General features: G+C 36.0%; 1 protein-coding gene across 1 annotated transcript in view; it reads left to right on the forward strand.

Annotated features, from left to right (window-relative positions):
* Positions 1-14161, forward strand: part of MNAT1 (MNAT1 component of CDK activating kinase) — a 303321-nt gene that overhangs the window by 198965 nt on the left and 90195 nt on the right. The gene's annotated exons all lie outside the window — the stretch shown is intronic.

The raw sequence follows: 14161 nt of genomic DNA on the forward strand, positions 1-14161 counted from the left end.
TGGTAGCATTGGGGTTGTGATGAGGTTGAAAAATAGGTTTAGGTATATAGGGAAATTGTTAAGAAATTGTGGTTAGATAAAAGAGTTACTCAGCTGAAACTCGGAAATTTTGAGGAATAGTGAGATCCAGCTGAGACTTTCTTTTTTCATGGCTGAGTTTAGTGGGACAATAGATCATAGCATTTGAGGAGATCAAAGAACTGGGAGACTAGAATATTTGGAAGAGTTTCAACATTAATATTAGAATTCCTGTATTTTAAAAGTAGAATTTGGTAATAATATAATGAATATTTATAATTAAGCAAAATAAATTCCCTCCTTGGCCATGTGAAAATAATATGCATCAATCCTAAGCCCTAAGTCCATCTCCTCTTTTTTCAAGATATATGCTATCATCCTTCATTATGAGCCTCTAGAATTTTGTTAGTCATTGTGTTGATCAGAGTTCTTAAGTCTTCAGAGTTGTTTGTCTTTTTTTTTTTTCACTATTCCAAATATTTTAATAAGAGTTCTCTTAAAACACGAATTTGTGAGGATAAACTCCTTTGGAGGGAGAGAATACAGAAACACAGGTAGCTGTGGAGCTGAGGAATTTTCTTGATTTGGGGCAGGATCTGAGTGTCCACTGCTTTCTGATTAGCCTTGTGCTGCTCTGTAATTTCTTTGTGTCAAAAATCGCTCCTTCTTGGTGACTAGGTTTACAGAGCCTTTTTAAAGTAAGCATCAGCAAGATGATTTGGAATTTTTACACCAGAAAGGTTAACCCTGGTAGAGGTGGCAATGACAAATTTCTGATTGTTCCTTTGTAAAGGAACATGATTCGTGGTCAGAGGTCCAATCACCAGTAGCAAACCAGTAGCCAGCTGCTTTAGGAAAATCACATTTTTGCCCCTGTGTTGGCCAGTGAGTATGATCAGAACTGTGCCAGGGGTGGTGATTCTGGCCCAAAGTTTCCTCACATGCTGGCTGAAGGTTTTTTTTGCCATGATTTAGGAGTTTTCGCGGCACTTCTTCAGTAGGGTAATACATGTGCATTTTGCAAATCTTTACCACTTGATTTCCTTCTTTTTATCACCACCAACTGACTTTGAGATAGTACCAGTCATCCTGTTTTTCATTTTCCTTTAAATCCAGGTCTTTGGTGCTGCATATTTCCACTTGTACATGGCTCTGTGGGAATACAGTGCAGACCTGGAGTATCTGTTGATCCCTTGGGCCAGGACTGAGTTTCAACTACAATGCTTTTGAGGTTTTTTCACCACCTTTTCAGCCCCATTTTCCTTTTTGGCCTTTCTTTTTTTTCCTTTCTGACCTTTTCCTTTGGAGCCTTCCTAGGGGGTGGGGTGTGTGGGGGGCGGTGTTGTCCGCTGTCTTGAGAGAATGGAAAGAGAATTAAGCTCCACACTTCTAGTCTATAAGGAGGGGCAAGAGGAATTGTTTGTCTATATATATATATATATATATATATATATATATATATACTCTGTTCTTATCACTGCATCAGTTTATATAAATCTTTTCATGTTTCTTTGAGACTATCATTATCGTCCTTACTCTCCTCTGTCTTCCTTTTTAAAAGGCTGAATTGTGATATCTTACTGTGGCTGAAAGTACAGGAGGCTATCCTTCATCTAAATCCCTCTCTTATTTGCATGGGAGTTTTGATCTCCATTTATTACCCGGACTGGTTAATGAACTACCTTTTCTTTTAAAAATTTCTCCATACCTTTTTTTATATATCATCTTCTTTTCTCCTCATATCCCTCTTCTATCCCTTATAAGAAGGTTAATTCTGAAAGTATAAGCAGAATTCCACACTCATCATTCCCCATTACCATAGATCTTAGGGATCTATGAGGGAGCTCCCCAACCAATACAGAGAAATTTCCTTTTTGTTGTTATTATTTTCTTTTCTTGTATATTTTCATTGCCAGTTTTCTGCCTGTTTCATTCTGCATCAATCCATAAATATTTACATGCTTCTCAAACTCTTTTATGTTCTTTATATTCTAAAATTTCATTTCTTTAATGTGCCACATTTTATTTAGCTATTTCTTAATGTATTATTGAGAAATGCTGTTATGTGAAATTTTTGTTTGAATTTTCTATTATTAATCCCCTTGGCATATATAGCTAGTAGAGGAATTTCTGGTCCAGGGGTATGACTATATTTTCACTATTACAGTATATTTACAAGTTGCTTTTTTTAAAAAAATTTACTTTGTTTCATTTTCCCCAATTATATGTAAAACAAGTTTTAACATTTTTTTTAACCTTTGATTTCCAAATTCTATCCCATCTTCCCACCCCACTCACCTTCATTGAGAAAGCAAGTTATTTGATATAGGTCAAAAATGTGTAGCCATGCAAAGCATTACCATAATAGTCATGTTGTGAAAGTAAACACCCCTCTCCCCCCAAAAAAAGAGAGAAACCTCAGGGAAAATAAAGTTAAAAATGTATGCTTTACTCTGTATTCAGATACCATCAAATCTGTCTTTGGGGATGGATAGTATTCTTTATCATAGGACCTTCAGTTTTTGTCTTGGCTCACAGTATTGTTGAGAAAAGGTAAATCATTCACAATTGATCATCCTGCAGTATTGCTGTTACTTGGTATATGTAGCAGATTTCCCATTTCATCTGCTCATTTAAGTCTTTTCAAATTTTACTGAGAACATTTTGTTCATCATTTCTTAGAGCAGAATAGTATTGTATCATAATTACATCCCATGATTTGTTCAATCACTCCCCAATTGATGGGCATCCCTTCAATTCCCTGTACCTTGCCACCAGAAAAGAATTTCTGTAAATATCTTTATACATTTAGTTCCTTTTTCTTCCTGTTTTTTATCTTCTGGAATATAAACTTGGTAGTGGCATTGCTAAGTCAAAGAATAGGCATGGTTTTATAGTCCTTTGGGCTCTACAGAATTGGTGAATCACTTCAGAACACCTCCAGTAGTGCATTAATGGCCCACCTTTCCTACATCTCCTTCAACATTTGTCATTTTCTCTTCTGTTCTTTTAGTCAATCCAGTAGATATAAGGAAGAATCTCAGAATTGTTCTAATTTGCATTTCTCCAATCAGTAGTGAATTTGGACTTTTTTTTTAATATGGGCATAGATAACATTGATAACCTCATCTTAAAACTGTTCATATCTTTTGGTCATTTATCAGTTGGGGAATGGCTCTTATTTTTTATAAGTCTTGCTCAATTCTCTAAGTTTGAGAAATGAGGTCTTTATCAGAAAAACTTTGTTTTGATATTTTTTTCCCAGTTACTATTGATAACTGTATTTCCATTTGTCCTATTCCCCTCCCCTTGCCATTTATTCTATTCTCTCTCTCTCTCTCTCTCTCTCTCTCTCTCTCTCTCTCTCTCTCTCTCTCTCTCTCTCTCTCTCTCTCTCTCTCCTTTCATCCTGTCCCTTCTCAGAAGTGTTTTGATTACCCTGCCCCCCCCCCCACAATCTTCCCTTCTTTCTATCACCACCCTTTCTCCCATCCCCTTCCCCTCCTACTTTCCTCTAGGGTAAGATAGATTTCCATACTCAATTGAGTGTGTGTGTGTGTGTGTGTGTGTGTGAGATTGTCTCACTGAGCCAATTTAGAAGAGAGTAAGACTCACTCACCCCCTCAGCTCTCTCCTCTCCCACACTGAAAAAAGCTTTTTCTTACCTCTTTTATTTGAAATAACTTACCCTATTCTACCTCCCCCTTTCCCTTTCTCCCAGTACATTCCTCTCTCATCCCTTAACACCATCTTTTAAGTATATTATCCCTTAATATTTGACTTCCATCTGTGCCTTGTCTACATAAACTCCTAATTGTCCTAATAAATGAGAAAGCTCATATGAATTATCAGTATCATCTCCCCATGTAGGAATATAAGTTCAACATCATTATGATTTGCCTTTCCTATTTACCTTTTTATGCCTTCACTTGAGTCTCATATTTGAAGATCAGATTTTCTGTTCATCTCTGGTCTTCTCATCAGCAAAGTTTGAAAGTCCCTTATTTCATTAAATGTGTGGTCAGTTTTACTGGGTAGTTGACTCTTGGTTGTAATTCAAACTCTTTTGCTTTTCAGAATATCATATTCCAAGTCCTATTATCCTTTAATGGAGAAGCTGCTAAATATTTTGTTATCTTGACAGGAATTGTTTCTTGGTTGTTTTCAGTATTTTCTCCCTGACTTGGGAGCCCCAAAATGGCAGTTTTTATTTTAGGCTTTCTTTCAGGAGGTGATGGTAGATGCATTCAGTATCTATTTTACCCTTTGGTTCTAGAATATCAGGGCAGGTTTTCCTTGATAATTTCTTGAAAGATGATGACTAGGCTCTTTTTTTTTTTCATTCATGGCTTTCAGGTAGTCCAATAATTTTCTTTTTTAGGCAAATGGGGTTAAGTGGCTTGCCCAAGGCCACACAGCTAGGTAATTATTAAGTGTCTGAGACCAGATTTGAACCCAGGTACTCCTGACTTCAGGGCCAGTGCTTTATCCACTGCACCACCTAGCCACCCCTAGTCCAATAATTTTAAAATCATCTCCCGTGAATTTCTTTTCCAGGTCAGTTGCTTTTCCAATTAAATATTAAACATTTTCTTCTAGTTTTTCATTCTTTTGGTTTTGTTTTATTATTTCTTGATTTCTCACAAAGTCATCAGTGTCCCTTTGCTCAGTTTTATATTTTAAGAACTTATTTTCCTCCGTAAGTTTTTGTATCTTCTTTTCCATTTGGCCATTCTGCTTTAAAAAGTATTCTTTTCCTCATTGACTTTTTGGACTTCTTTTTTCCATTTGACCCAGTCTGGTTTTTAGATGTTATTTTCTTCATTATGTTTTTTGTCTCCTTCACTATGCTGCTCACTCAGTTTTTATGATTTTCCTGCATCACTCATTTCTCTTCCCAATTTTTCTTCTACCTTCCTTACTTGATTTTTAAAATCCTTTCTGAGCTCTTCTATGACCTAAAACCAATTCATAGTTTTCTTTGAGGCTTTGGATGTAGAAACTTTCACTTTTTTATCTTCTTCTGAGTGTGTATTTTGAGCATCCTTATCCTCATAGAAAGTGTCTGTGGTCAGATTTTTTTTTCTTCTCTTATTTGTTCAATTTGCCAGCCTTTCATTTGATTTTAACTCTTTCTTAAGATGAGGCTCTGCTTCTAGATTGGAGGATGCACCCTCCCAAGCGTTTGGGATTTTTTTTGTAGCTGTTTACAGAGACAATTCTAGAATTCTGTAAGTTTTCAATTCTTCCTAGATCTAATGATCTAAGAAGAGGTTTGTACCACTCTTCTGGCCTGTGGGTGATCATAAACCCTTCTTTCTGCCCTGGAACTGTAAGGAGAGTTCTTGTTTCACTTGACAGACAGTAAACTTTGTTCAGCCCCTTTTCCTGGTACTGGAAGCCAAGATTGCAAGCCAGATCTACATATGGGCAAAACAAGAAAGTCCTGCCTCAGGGATGGCAAAGAGACTCCTAAAATCTCCTTTCTACTCCCTTGCTATTCATGGGCTTAGAGATCCAGCAGCAGTTATCTCTGCTGATTCAGTGGCTCCTGATGCTTGCTCCTGGTCAGCCAGGCTCTGTTCTGCACTGCTGAGGTTCATGCTTTACTGTGCACTGCTCTCACTCCAGTGAGGTAGATTTTTCCTGCTGACCTTCCAAGTTGTCTATGGCAATCTGGATTGAGAGGTCTTTAAACCACCAAGAGCCACAGCTGCCACTGACCCAGTCACCCCATTGCTTGTTCCTGGATTGCTGAGGCTGGTTTGCTCTGGTATTGCCCCTGCTACTCTGTGCTCCTCCTTTACCCTGGTGCAGGAAACTCTTCTCTTGGATCTTTTAAATCGTCTTGGACGGGAAAATTGTTTGACTCGGTCTTTTTGTGGATTCTGCCACTGGAGTATTTGTTTATAGCCATCATTTATAGATATTTGGATTATGGTCCCTCCCTTTACTCTGCCATTTTGGCTCTACTTCCCTACAAGTTGTGTTTAAGAATGATTGGACCAGGGGCGGCTAGGTTGCATGATGGATATGGAGCACCGTCCCTGGAGTAAGGAGTACCTGAGTTCAAATCTGGCCTCAGACACTTAACAATTACCTAGCTGTGTGGCCTTGGGCAAGCCACTTAACCTCATTTGCCTTGCAAAAAACAAAAACAAAAACAAAAAACAAAAACTTAAAATAAAAAAGAATTATTGGACCACTTCATAGGTCTAGGAATAGGATGTGGATGTGTTTTTCTTTCTATACCCTTTCCCATGTTAACCATTTCTATCCTTTGTCATCTCTATTACTTTGCTAAGTGTTTTTAAGTTATTTTTAAAGTTATTATTTTAGTTTTTGTTTTTCAGTTGAATTTCTACTGTTGTCAGTGATACAGGACAGTTCTTTGACAAACTTTTTTTATCCTGAAAAATAGTTCTTGATCTTACATATTCATGTTTATTCCTTATATATTTTAGATATTAGAGTACTACTTGAATGCACTACTTTTGTTTGTGCAAAAGCTCTTCAATTTCATGGAATTGAAATTATCTATTTTGATTAAGAACTGACATAGATACTTTAAATCATTCTCTTCTAATTTTTTAGTCTTTATAGTCTTTATGGTCTTTATTAATTAGATCATATATCTGTCATAGTATATTGTATAAGATGACATCTAATTTCTGTCAGTTTGCTTTCTAGTTTTTCTAGCAGTTTGTCAAATAGGAAGAATTTCCAAATGTATATTCTCAGATGTATCAAATGCTGAACTATTTAGTTCATTTCTCTTTTTTCCTTTGTAAACCTGTTTCCTCATCAGTTAGTTGGGAAATAATGCTTTTATTACAAAGGGCTGTTGATAGATAGATATCATAATATTTGTTAATTTTTTTCAAACCTTAAAGTATTAATGTGAATAATTACTACAACTTATGCTGCTGCTGTTACTGGGGGAAAGTGAGGTCAGTGAAACCTGGCATCTTATCTCACATGATCGATGAGGGACTAATAAGAGTCACTGATCACACAATAGTTTGAACTTGGTAACTCTTTGAATGGTGGTGCCACAAACACAATTAATAGATCACAAGCAGGAATATTTTTAGAATAGAAGATTATAATATATATTAAATATATAAAATATATTTTTATATAATATATAAATTTTGGCTATACCAAGTTTGAAGTATACATCAGAGTGGTGTAAGTCTGCAAGGGTGCATTGTATACCAAGATCACAGTGAGGTGAAGAAAGCCAGCACTAAAAGACATCAGAATTCTAGTCAATATATTGATCAGTCTGGTCTTCCAAGGACTGATGATGCAACATAAATTACAAGTGGGAAACAAGAGACATGTCAAGTTAGGATCAATGTATTGGCTTAGCTGTACTTTATAGTTAAAAGAGGGAACTATTTTGGGAAAATGGAGTAAGAATGTAGAAATGACAGGTATCTAAAGATAAATTACATAAATAAAATAATTCTAGTTATGTTTAAAAATATGTGATTTTGGGGTAAAGATCAGGGCTAGAAATTTGGGTATTTTCATCATAGAACTAAAGATATGAAAGGAAAAAACTATCATTAAAAAAGAATGTGGATAGAAAAGTGGCAAGAGCTGACTATTAGGAAACACAATTAAGGAGTCAAGACAAGAATGAGAAATCATTGAAGTAGATAGAAAGTTATCTACTTGTAAAAAGAGAACCAGGAAAAACTGCTGTTTCTAAAGCCAAAAAATGACAACTGAGGAAAAACTATAGGGATTTATCATTAAATTCTGGATAATTTTTTAAAAAATGAATTTTATTTCTTTAGTCTTATAACTTAATCAGAAAAATTCTAAAAGTATTTCTTTTTGTGAAGTAGGACACATGCAAAATATTATGTGTGAAATCATGAAACTATGCTTCTTCTTTGCTTAGTATATAATAAATTCAACACATTTCTTTCAAAGCTATCTTGTTGTTTTTTTCTACATTCAGAAAATGTTTCAATAGCCTTCCCTCCCCCCCCACCCCTTGGGATGGTGATGGTGGTGGTGGTGGTGGTGGTGGTGGTGGTGGTAGTAGTAGTAGTAGTAGTAGTAGTAGTAGTAGTAGTAGTAGTAGTAGTAGTAATACTAGTGGTGGTGGTGATGATGATGATGATGATGATGATGTGAATGATTATTATTATCCCTATCTCCTTACTAATCACTCTTTCTCAATTAAAAACAAATGAAAAAACTTTTGTAGCAATTAAATTTAGTCAGTGTTCACACAATGAACATATTAAATTTGTATGTCTGTGCATATGTATGTATGTTTGTATGTATACATCTGTGTATACAAACGTGTGTGTGTCTATACCTTGAGTGTGTCGCCTCTCCTAGTGTAGGAGATTAACCATCTTTTCCTCATATGTTCTTTGGAGATGTGAATGATCATTGCTATTGAGAGCACATCAGTTTTTCACTTTCAACTCACTTTTCTCTGCAACAGTTGATAACTTCCCAGGATTCTCTAGAATAGTCTCTCTTGTTATTTTTTTTGGTGCAATAATATTCCTTACATTAATATACCATAGTTTATTAACATTTCCCAAGTTGATATGTATTTTCTAAGTTTCCAGTTCATTGCTTTTTTCTTTTTATCCTACCTTTTATCCTACCTTCAAGTTCAGGAACTTTGTTTTCCTTAAGTATATTTCTTCCCTGGTATTATCTTCCCCCATTCATTCTTAATTATTGCTAGAGGCGGGGGTGGGGTGGGGGGGGCAGGCAGAGAGATAGAGAAGCAGATTCAGCCAGACAGAGACACACAGAGAGAAACCCTTCTTTTTCTGGTTAAACTAAGATGAAGTTCACTTGATACCCTCTTTTATATGTTCTCATTCCCTACCTTAAAAACCCCTGCTCCTTCATGTTTGAGTAATCTTTTCACACAAGCCAATTATGAGAACTAATAAATTCCACCCCTTCTTTCTCCTTTTTACACTGATATATTCTCTTCACCCTCCTTTTTCTTTTGCCTCTTAAAAGTCTCAGAATAAAATTGATTCAGCTCCACAGCCTGTTTTTATTTATTTACCTTCTTTAATACTATTTAAAGATTTTGAGGTCCTAAAGGGGCAGTTGTTTGTTCTTTTATTAGAAGGCTAATAATACTTCATTATCATGCATTACTTTCCATTTGCTCAGAGAATTTACTTTCTGGATTTCTTAAAACTTTTGTGTTTTCATTTCATAATTCCTACTCAACTCAGGAATGTTTGGAAAAACTTTTATTTCATGTCTCTCGCCCCCCCCCCCCCCCCCCCCGCAAACAGTTATACTTTGCAGGATAAGTTATTCTTGGATATGAGTCTTTTGACTTCTGATTTTTAGAATATTGTATTCCTAGATCTCATTTAAAATAAAGCTGCTAGATTTGGGGGGGGATCTTAATTTCTTGGTTTCTTGGTACTTGAACTCTTTCTTTGTGGCTGCTTGTGCTATTTTTTCATTGACTTGAAAGCTCTGAATTATGATTGTAATATTCCTGTGACCTTTTCTTTTTGCCATTTCTTTTAGCAGATAATGAATGAATTTGTTCTATTTTTACTTTGTCCTTTGGTTCTAAATAATTAAGCAGTTTTCATTTATAATTACTTAAAATATAGTGCTCTGACCTTTTTTTAAAAATCATGTTTTTTAAGGAATCAGATGAAATACCCCTCCTTAACCTGTTTTCCAGGCCATTTATTTTTGATAGCAGATACCTCACATGAGGGATAGCCAGTGAAAATGTCTGGAGATGAAGTATCTTGTTTGAGGAAGAAGAAAGAGGGTAGAGTCAGTGGATTATAGAATAGATCATAGAGGGTAGAGAATATGAGGTGTAAGAAGACAGAAATATTATGGAGGGCTTTATAAGCCATACAGAGAATATTATATTTGATCATCCTGGGAGTAATAAGGAGCCACTGAACTGATCAAAGAGAGTTATAGCATAGTCAGGTTTCAACTTTAGGTCAGGGACATATAGTCAAGGAAGGCAGAGGAGGCAGAGTCTCCCCTGACATCTTGAAAAGAAAAAAAAAAGATAAAATTAAATAACTGGTAATGCTTGCTCATATCTGTGTTATATGTAATTTCTGAATGATTCCAGTCATTTTTTATAGAAATAAACAGTTGAATTCACATATTTTAGCCTTAATTGCTAGGAAAGATGTGAGGTGAGGCAGCAGTGAACTGTTGTACACTTCAGATTATATAATACCTCCCAAACTGGATTGAATGCATTCAAGAAGCATGTGCCCTTTGCTGTTTCTCTATATGTCACTAGTGTAATTGTAAATCCTTTTAACATATATATATATATATACATATATATATATACACACATATATATATACATATATATATGTATATATATATATATTTATATACACACACTAATTTTCCATAGTTCAGATATGTAGAATTACTGACCTTGATTTTAAGAGCCAGAAAAACCACTGAGTGAAGCAATCAGTATATCTGCCTCACTGAAGGGGATGTGCATGTGCTGCCTCTGTTGGGCTCATACAGTACAAATCCTGATTCTGATACTGTTCATGCCTACCCAATAATGGATTCCACCTCTCCTCATTATTTTAGACAGAACAGGTTAACATCTGAATGGGGGATAATTGGAACAGGGAGATGTATGAGGCAGGGAAAACAGCTAAAAGGATATTTCAGTAGTCTTAGTGGGTTGAAGTCCTGCACCAGAATGGTGGCAAAATCAAATTAAAGAAAGGGACATATGTGAAACTTGGCAACAATATTGTGCATTGAATTCAAGAGTGAGGTATAGAAGATGACACCTTGCTATCCTGGGAGGATTGTGATACCTTCCTGAACGGGAGGAATGTGATGCCTTTAATATTAATAGGAAAATTGGGAAAAGGGAAGGGTTTCGGTTCAAAAACCTAAGTTCAGTTTTAGACATGTTGAATGGAAGATATCTTTGAAGTATCTGTTTTGAGATGTCTAACCTGCTGTTGGAGATGGAGAACTTTAGAACAAGGTGCAGCTAGGTAGTGCAGTAGACAGAGCACTGACCCTGGAGTCAGGAGGACCCGAGTTCAAATACAGCTTCAGACACATAATAGTTACCTAGCTGTGTGACCTTGGGCAAGTCACTTACCTCCATTGCCTTAAATAAATAAAAATTTAAAAAAAACTTTAGAACAAGAAAAAATAAGGACTGAAGAAATGAGTAGAGTATCAGTTGCATAGAGATGATGGTCATATCTGTGGAAAGAAGGAAGGATGCTAGTCAGAAAGCATTCATTTTATGAGTATGATGTGATAGGCATTGACCTAACTACTTTTCAGATATTATCTCAATTGATGCTGTTCTTATCTCCATATTAAAATTGAGGAAACTAAGGCAGAAAGATGCTAAGGGATTTCCTTAGGGTCACATAGGATGTGAGACCAGATTTGAATTCACTTTTTTCAGATTCTAGTTTCAGCCCTTTAATCAACTAACCAAATATCTGCTTCTTTAGGAAGTAGCACATAATCTGATTGATGAAATCACACAGTGAAATGCTAAAGAGAAGAAAAGAGGAATCTATGACAGTGTGTGTGGGATACATCCTTGATCAATGTGATGACACTTGATTTAAGATCTATCAAAGGAGTCTGAGAAGGTACATTAAAATAGGCAAAGGGAAAACAAAAAAGAACAGTTTCATAAAAACCTAGAGAGAAAAGCAATCCAAAAGAAGGTGATCGATTGACACTGTCAAAGAGATCAAGAAGGATGAGGATTTTGCAGTTGACATCTTTGGAATAGAATAACTTTTGGTTGACTTACAAAACTGGAAAACAGAGTTAAGAAACGAATGAGAGGAAAGAAATTGGAGGCATATTATAGCTGGCAGGTGTTTAGTTATAAAAAGAAGAGAGATATAGCAAGAGAGCCAGCAGCAAAAAAAAAAAAAAAAAATGGAGTTTTTGAAGATGAGAGACATATGGGGTATGTGAAGGAAACTATCTAATGGAGAAGTTGGAATAGAATGAGATCACTCATGCATGTAGAGAGGGGTTTACCTTCACAAGGAGAAGGATCACATTTTCTAATGAGAAAAAGCTGAAGGAGGAGAAAGTGGCAGAAAAGTGTCTTAGTGGTTTGCAATGAGGAGGGTGGGAGGAGAGGAGCTCAGAGAATGCTATTAGTTATTTCAGTGAAATGTGAAGCAAGGCTTTTAGCTGAGAAGGTAGGTGGAGGGTTTGAAAAGAAATGAAAATGTCTGGAAAAGCTACTGTCTTGAGTGGGATACTGTGTCAGTTGCAGCAATCAAGGTTGTTGTTGAGTTGTTTTTTAGTTCTGTCCATTTGGGACTCCCATTTTCTTGACGAAGATGCTGGAGTGGTTTGTCATTTCCTTGTCCAGCTCATTTTACAAATGAGGAAACTGAGGCAAACAGAGTGAAGTTACTTATCCAGAGTCACTTAGTGAGTAAGTATCTGAGGCTAGATTTGAATTCAGGAAAAAGAGTCTCCCTGATTCTCAACCCAGCAACTGTCTTCTTTGCACCATCTTTGTTCTTGAGGATATGTACCATAAATTTGTAGTGGACCCAGTCAGCATGTTTTTGTGATTTTCTCCAATTTTGTTCAACAGCATTGTGTAAGAGCAGAATCAGCAGATGGTGGGAGTGATCAACCACTGAGGCTTGGCAGAGCAAGTGGACACTGTAGAGTTGAACTGTTTTACTCAGAGGTCAACCTGGGGAACAGGGGACATTATGGTGCTCCCAGGTGATAGATAGCCTGAGACATAACTGAGAGGTGTAAAGTCAGAGGTCACAGTGAAGATGAAATACAGGATTTAGGTATTACAGGTGAGAGAGAGGGGAGGAATTGCAGCAGTATCAAATCAGATAAAAATTTCAGGAGTTTGAAAAGAAAAATGAAACAAATGTGGGTGATGAGAAGATAGAGGAGTATCTCTGGTGGGGTACAGGATTTGGTCATGAGAATTTAGTAAGGTAAGAAACTGTGAGATTAGACTGAGGGTGTATCTTTATGGAGGTTTGTTGATGTCCCCTTAATGAGACTACAGGAATTTGGGGAATTTGAGAGAAATTGGGAGTCAGGCTCTAAAGTCACTGAGAAAGGAAGAAGAATGACCTGGAGGTAGATAACAGCCACCAATCATCAAATAAGTATGAATTGAAGGAACCACAAAAGTGAAGAAATTAGTATTATTAATGATAGCAAAGGAGTACCTGGAAGTGGCAATGAGAAGTTAAGAGTTTCTGACTCCCTCACCTTACAGTGAGTCAGGAAATAGAAATGAAAGTTTAGCCACTGATGAAAAGTGTGTTTGGGAATATGTTATCAGGAGTATGACTGATCCCAGAGATTTTAAAGAATATGGAAATTTGTTAAGAATGGCAGTGGTCTAAGATGAAAGCAAGCATTCCAAAGAACACAATGAAAGATATGAGTTGCTTTAGATTGGGACATGATTGGAGCTGAGTTGAGAAAGATGAGAATAAGGAATAAGTAGTCAGTAGAGAGCCAAGAAGGATTTGGACAGTAAATGTATGTACATTGGGTTCAGAATATCTGGTTTGATGAGGGCATTAATTATTTAAACAATGCAGATGTGTTTAAAATTTTTTTTAAAGAGCTGCTTAATTTTATTACATTTTGATTATATATTTTTAAAAACAGTTCATTTGTCTACTATAAAAAATCTAGATTAAAATGTAATTGGGACAGACAATAATTACCTAGCCGTGTGGCCTTGGGCAAGCCACGTTAACCCCATTGCCTTGAAAAAAAAAAGAAAAAAATGTAATTGGGAAATGTTTAATAAAATAAATGAATATATATATATATGTAATAAAATATAGATAAATGTTAACTTGTTTTCAAAATCAGTTTGTGGCTTGCAGGAATCTGTTTTGATATTACTTTTTTTACCGCTGTTCTATGAAACTCTCTTAAGACTACAAAGAAAGTGCTGATCTGTGTTTTTTGATGGAGTTTCTTTATCTGAACACCATATGCCAATGAAATTATAGGATATTCCCTGTCCTTTAAAAGGCTCTTAGGGATGGACACACACACACACACACACACACACACACACACACACACACAGGAATGTGAGCTTTGCGAAATC

The sequence above is a fragment of the Macrotis lagotis genome, chromosome 4, assembly GCF_037893015.1.
Source record: "Macrotis lagotis isolate mMagLag1 chromosome 4, bilby.v1.9.chrom.fasta, whole genome shotgun sequence".
Lineage (NCBI taxonomy): Eukaryota > Metazoa > Chordata > Mammalia > Peramelemorphia > Peramelidae > Macrotis > Macrotis lagotis.